The sequence below is a fragment of the Dipodomys merriami genome, unplaced genomic scaffold (genome assembly GCF_024711535.1).
Source record: "Dipodomys merriami isolate MVZ:Mamm:240054 unplaced genomic scaffold, mDipMer1.0.p SCAF_28, whole genome shotgun sequence".
Taxonomy (NCBI): domain Eukaryota; kingdom Metazoa; phylum Chordata; class Mammalia; order Rodentia; family Heteromyidae; genus Dipodomys; species Dipodomys merriami.
In genome coordinates, this window is record NW_027204270.1 from 14,146,874 (window position 1) to 14,154,300 (window position 7,427).

Here is a 7,427-nt window from a genome sequence, read left to right on the forward strand (position 1 = left end):
GCCCCGCCCCACTGCGCACCTGAGGCCGGGCCCGGGCCAGCTCGGGAGCCCCCTGTAGTCACCACCCTAAGTCCCCTCGCTGCCAGTGGACAGTCTTAATTCCGAGCTCATCGGAAGGATTAGTCCCACTTTACAGAGGAGGAAACGGAGGCTCCCGGGAGCCCAGATAAATGTGCCAGCAGACCCACGACGACAGGGAAGGAACTGGAATTGGACTCTGAATGCAAGGCCCAGCCGGGCGTGGTGGCGCCCCCTTGTAATCCCATCACTTGAGAGGCGGTGGCCAGCCAGCCTCACTCTCCCGGGAAAAATAAAACGGAATAGGTTGAAGAATTGAGGACCAGAGAAAGAAAGGGACTCATCCAACGTCAAACACTTTAATTCCTGAAAGTAATAACCCTCCACCACAGAGTTCACCCAAACACTTTCTGGATGTATGAATTCCTATGTCCTCTGAGGACCTGCTGGTCACCAAAATATCCCAGGTCCGCACAGCTCAGGCCGCGAACCGACCACAGGCCACACACAGGTGGTTACTATTTAGTGAAAGTAATCTATTCCCACGATGACAAAACATCCACATGGATTAGATCTTTCTTGACTAGGTCAGATTTTGTTAGATCCTAACTAGATCTCCAGCAGCAAATAAACAAACAAAGCAACCAGGCTAAACCTCTCCTGCAAAGAAGGGAAGCCCAGAGACTCTCCCACAGTCCAGCTCGGGAAGAAAACAAAAACTAATCAGGAAACTGTTTCTTCGAATGGGCATTCATTCATTATGCCCCCCCTCCTCTATTTGGGGACCCTCCCCAAACTCCACCAACCAACCTTTGTCAGAGTGTAAATTATCAGTATATTGATTTGCCTTGTCCCTGGGCTGTTGATTTATCAAGTTCAATGAACAACCTCTCCAGCTTTGAATGTCTGAGGCCTACTATACTCCAGCCATATTGTCAGCATTGGAAGAAAAGCCCTTACAAGGGCTGAGGCTGCAGCTCCGTGGCAGAATGCTTGCTCAGCACATACAAGTCTCTGAGTTCTGTCCCCAGTGGGAGGTGGGGGAGGGGATGTGTTAGGCAGGAGCCCTTGCAGGATGAAAGACTGCACAGAAAAGGTGTGTGAAAAAAGGAATTGGATGCTAGTCCTAAGCCTAGAGTCTCCTCTGCACAGCTATCGCCTGTTAAATTCCATTTTGAACATATAGCATTGGTGTCATGGAATGCAGGCCGATTCTTGAGGCAGAGTTGCTGACTAACTGCCTGGCCCATACTTAGAACCCAAGATCATTGCAAATAATCTCCAGAGAGGTCTCAACCATCCAAACAAAAACAAATGGGAGGACTGAGCTTTTGCCTGGGCAAGTCAGGGAGACCCCATCGACCAAACAAGCAAGGTGTGATGGCATGTACCTGCAATGGAAGCTGTTCAGGAGACAGTTCAAAGTCAGCCCTGGGCAAAAATGAAAGTCTCTATAGAAAAGATCACTAAAGCATAAAGGGCTGGAGCTGGTCCCAAGTGGTAAACCAGTTCCTAGCAAGAGTGAAGCCCTGAGTTCAAACCTTTTTCTTTTCCTTTTTTTTTTTTTTTTTTTGTCAGTCATGGGGCTTGAACTTGGGACCTGGGAGCTGTCCCTGAGCTCTTCTGCTTAAGGCTAGCATTCTATCACTTTAAGCCATAGCACCACTTTCCGGTTTTCTGGTGGCCAATTGGAGATAAGAGTCCCACAGCCTTTCCTTCCCCTGACTGACTTTGAACCATGATCCTCAGATCTCAGCCTCCTGAGTAGCTAGGATTACAGGCCTGAGACATTGGTTCCTGGCCAAAAGCTGGGGAGTGAGGGGGGAATCACAAATAGCATTCAATAAAAATTTGTTGAACACTGAACTAAGTGTGTGTGTGTGTGTGTGTGTGTGTGTGTGTGTGTGTGTGTGTGTGTGTGTGTGTGTGTGTGTGTGTGCATGAGCACCAGTCCTGGGGCTTGAACTCAGTGCTTGGGTACTATTCCTGAGCTTATTCACTTAAGGCTCTACCACTTGAATCACACACAGCTCCACTTCCTGGTTTTTTGTTTTTTGGGGGTTTTTTGGTGATTAATTTGGAGATAAGAGTCTCATGGACTTTCCTGCTTTCAATCCTTAGATGGCATCCTCCTGAGTAGCTAGACCACCTGCACCCAGCTGAACTAATTATTAAACATAAGGCTAGGGTCTGAGAAGGTGGCTCAGTGGTAGAGTGCTTGCCTTGCATGCATGAGGCCCTGGGTTCGATTCCTCAGCACCATATAAGCAGAAAAAGCCAGAAGTGGGACTGAGGCTCAAGTGGTAGAGTGCTAGCCTTGAGCTGAAGAGCTGAGGGACAGTGCCCAGGCCCAGAGTTCAGGCCCCACGACCAGAAAAAAAAAAAAAAAAAAAAAAAAAAAAAACAACCATAAGGCTAGCTTCAATTTCCATCTGGAAATCTTAGAAGAGCCCTAACCAACTTATAGAGCCATGGATGAGAACAAGTAAGATTATTTTAGTTTAGTGATGGTGGCTCACACCTGTAATCCTAGCTACTCAAGAGGTTGAGATCTGAGGATAGCTGTTCAAAGCTAGCCCAAGTAGGAAAGCCCATGAAACTCTTTATCTCCAATTTACCACTAAAAAGCCAGAAGTGGAGCTGTCGCTCAGGTGGTAGAGCACCAGCCTTGTGTGAAATAAAACTTAGGACAGTGCCCAGGCCTTAAGTTCAAGCCCCAGGATCAGCACCAAGAAAAAAAAGAAAAGGAAAGAAAGAAAAAGAAAGAGAGAGAGAGAAAGGAAGAGAAAGGAAGAGAAAGAGAGAAAGAGAAAGAAAGAAAGAGAGAGAAAGAAAGAAAGAAAGGAAAGAAGGAAGGAAGGAAGGAAGGAAGGAAGGAAGGAAGGAAGGAAGGAAAGCGTCAGTTTACTGGTGGACAAAAATGAGCAGGGAACTGCCATCTTCTGGCCTGCATACTGTTTTTTTGGTGTTGTTTTTTTAAGTTTGTGGAACAAATATGGTCTCTGTTCATAAAGGAAGGAACTTAGAGATCTTTTAATTTTGGAAAACAGCAATCCTAGACTGGTTTTAGGATGACTCAAAACCCTGGAAGACAAGTAAAAATAGCAACAAAAATAAGTCAACCATCAATAATGAAGAAGCACTCAGGGCATTCAAGTGACATCCTGTGGGCTGGGCAGACTTTTGGTGGAGAGAGGGACACTGGTTAGAGAGAGCCTTCCTCCCTCAGCCTCTCCTGCCCTGGCCTCTGCCTCTGTATTGTAGCAAATTGGCAGTGTCTGAAGCAGCCTGGGTGGTGGTATATTTAAAAAAATAATAATACAGAGTTAGGGATCAGCAACAACCCAATCTCCAGCCTCCAACTTCACCATGTTAATTAACCCTGTCGCCTGACCAAGATGTTCAAGTCACCAAAATGGTTTCCGTCTGCTTCCTAGACTTTTGGGGAGACCCATCATATGTTAATAAACTGGCATAAAGCTGTTTTCCTGTAAAACAGCAATTGTTAAGAAGACATGATCTTGTAAAGGGATTCTTGTACTCCTCTATAAGGCAGAGGAGACGTCTCCCAGCTGGAGATGGCTAGGCCAGGGAGGAGTAGGCGCTTAATGCCTTTCCATAGAATGCCTTGAACCTGCAGTGAACTTCCCATCAACTGTAAAAGGCACGCTCTGAGGCTCAGCATCTAGAGAGGACAGATCCAGCATGAGCCCTCAGGAGAATAGTCTGTAGAGAATCTGTAGCTGTAAAAGCTACCATAAAAGTAAAAGCAAGATCTGAGGATCCTGGGCTGGGAAGGTGGCTCAGTGGTAGAGTGCTTACCTTGCATGCATGAGGCCCTGGGTTCGATTCCTCAGCACCACAAAAACAGAAAAAGCCAGATGTGCTGTGGCTAAAGTGATAAGAGTGCTAGCCTTGAACTGAATAGCTGAGGGACAGTGCCCAGGCCGAGTTCAGGTCCCACAACCAATAAATAAATAAATAAATAAATAAATAAATAAATAAATAAATAAATAAATAAATGAATGAATGAATGAATGAATGAATGAATGAATGAATGATTTGAGAATCCAGGTTCAAAGCCAAACCAGGCAGAAAAGCCCACAAGAATCTTATTTCCAATTAACTAGCATAAAAAGCTCAAGTGGTTGGGCTGGGAAGGTGGCTCAGTGGTAGAGCGCTTGCCTTGCATGCCTGAGGCCCAGGGTTCGATTCCTCAGCACCACATAAGCAAAAAGAAAAAAGCCGGAAGTGGCGCTGTGGCTCAAGTGGTAGAGTGCTAGCCTTGAGCTGAAGAGCTGAGGGACAGCACCCAGGCCCAGAGTTCAGGCCCCATGACCGGACCCAAAAAAAAAGAAAAAGAAAAGCTCAAGTGGTAGAGCACCAGCCTTAAGTGAAACAGCCAAGCAAGAACAAAAACTGAGTTAAGGGCTGGGAAGGTGGCTCAGTGGTAGAGTGCTTGCCTTGCATACATGAGGCCCTTGGTTCGATTCCTCAGCACCACATAAGCAGAAAAAAAGCCAGAAGTGGCGCTGTGGCTCAAGTGGTAGAGCGCTAGCCTTGAGCTGAAGAGCTGAGGGACAGTGCCCAGGCCCAGAGTTCAGGCCCCACAACTGACAAAAAAGAAAAAAAAAACAAAACCTGAGTTAAAGCAAGAACTAAGTTCAAGCCTCAGTTCCAACTGGGAGACACACACACACACACACACACACACACACACACACACACACACACACACACACACACACACACACACACACACACACACACACACACACACACACACACACACACACACACACACACAGAGAAAAGCAGGGCTTCAGCTCAGTGGTAGACTAACTACATGCTTGGTACAAGAGGACACACAATGTAACAAGTACCACTGATACTTTCAAACTTTCTAATGTATATAAAACGTATCCAGTTAGTAACTGCACCTGTTAATTCTTCATCTTGTTTCATTTGGTACTAGCAGTTGCCACAATTTGAAATGACTTAATTTGGGGGGTCCTGTATTTACATCTCTTCTGTTTATGGAACCCAGTAGATGCTCAGTAAATACTGATCTTCCAACTTTGTATAGATTAAATGAGATTATATAGAGACAGCTGTCTCACTCCTTGATCACTGCCTGCTTTACAGATTAGGGAATAGATTGGGAGGTCCATTGAGATTGACTTTTCATCTCAGCTCTCCACAGACTGTGATAGTACACGCATGTCCTGCAGCCTCAGCCTCAGACCTCAGCCTCTGCACATACCCTGGCAGCACCTAGAGTAGCTCCCCACCCTTGTGTGTCATGTGCCACATTCCTTGAGGATCTAGGTCAAATGGATCCACTCCACAATCACCTGTCATCAGGTTGAGCTGGCCTGCCTTTGCCACAGACACTCATTCACTCACTCAGTTATTGCTTTTTGCAATCCTGAGATGGCCATGTGCATACAAGGAAGCTCTGAGCCACAGGCCACACCTGGCCCTTTACTAGCTCCTAATTCACCTGAGAGGAAATGTAAGAAAACGATGAGAAGCCAGGTGCTGGTGGCTCACGCCTGTAATCCTAGCTACCCAGGAGGCAGAGATCTGAGGATCCGGTTCAAAGCCAGCCTGGGCAGAAAAGTCCATGAGATCTGTCTCTCCAATTACTACTACTACTATACTACTGCTACTGCTACTACTACTACTAATAATAATAATAACAGAAGTGGAGCTGTAGCTCAAGTGTCACAGCTTTGAGGGAAAAAAAAAAAAAAAAACGCTCAGGAACAGCAGCCAGGCCTTGAGTTTACATCCCAGGACAGGCACAAAACAAAAAAAGAGAAGAAAAGAAAAAGATGAGAAAGTCCATATAAGTAGGGTTCTTGTAGCCCATGTCTATAAATCCTAGCTACTCAGGAGGCTGAGATCTGAAGACCACTGTTCAAAGCCAATCTTGGCAGACAAATCTGAGAGACCAGCAAAAAGCCAGAAGATGTGGCTAACGTGGTAGAGTACCAGCCTTGAGTAAAAAAGTCAAGTGAGATCAGGAGGCCCTGTGTTCAAATCCTAGTACAAGCCAGTAAAAGAGTCATTCTTAACCTGCTAAGTCATAGCAGGACAGAGAAGAAGGGTCGCAGGAGAAAATGAATGAGTGGATGAATGAGGCACTGGATGGCATCTTCCTAGGTGGCTTCTCTGGCAACAGGAGATACAGAAACTTCTGGTGCTCGGCAGACTGGGTTTTCTTTCTGTCCTGGCTGGGTAACCTGGGATAGGTCAGACGTCCTCTGTGGTGCTCCGTTTTCTCCTTTGTGAAGTTCAGATTATGCATCTATGCTGCAGGATGAAGGGTGAAGCTAAGTTAATGCTTAGCATGATGCCTGGCACATTGTAAGTCCTAGAGAGTCAGCAGAGCGGTCCTCCTCTCTGTCACTGCCATCCATTCTCTATTCATCTTCCTTAACAGAGAAGGAGCTGGCCTGGCCCAAGTCAGGGAGAGAGAGATGGAGCTGGTGGTGCGGCACCCGGTTCTGGGACTGGAGTTCACAGCAGTGGGGGCTTTGGAACTGAGTGAGCTCTTTCACACTGTGGGCACACTTCCTTAACGTCCAAATCTTCAAATGCTCTTTTTCTCCCTTTCTTTCTTTACTTTTTTCCTGTGTGCTAGTACTCGGCCTTGAACTCAGGGCTAGGGCACTGTCACTTGGCTTTTTTGTTCAAGTGTATCACTCTACTACTTGAGTCACACCTCCATTTCTGGCTTTTTGTTGGTTAATTGAAGATAAGAGTCTCATGGAGTTTTCTGCGCAGGCTGGCTTTGAACCATAATCCTCAGATTTGTCTGCCTCCTGGGTAGCTAGGATTACAGGAGTGAGCCACCAGCGCCTGGCTTCTCATCTTTTCTTTTCTTTTCTTTTTTGTTGTTGGTTGTGGGGCTTGAACTTTGGGCTTGGGCAATGTCCCTGTGCTCTTCAGCTCAAGGCTAGTGCTCTACCATTTGAGCCACAGCACCACTTCTGGTTTTCTGGTGGGTTTTTTTTTTTTTGTTTTGTTTTTTGTTTTTTTTTTTTGAGAGTCTTTACGGACTTTGCTGCCCAGGCTGGCTTTGAACCTCAATCCTCAGGTCTCAGCCTTCTGAGTAGCTAGGATTACAGGTGTGAGCCACCGATGCCCGGCTTCATCTTTTTCTTCTATTTCCTCTCCTCTGATGAATGAGAAGCTAGTGAAGGGCCAGGTGTGGCCCAGTAGCTCAGCTCTCCCCTGTATGCACACGGCCCTGTGTTCCATCTCAGGACTGCAGAAAACAGTAAATAAGTGAGTGTCTGTAGCAAAGGCAGTCCCACTTGACCTGATGACAGGTGGCCACAGAGCGGATCCATTTGACCTAGATCCTGAAGGAAGGAATGTGGCATGTGACACATAAGTGG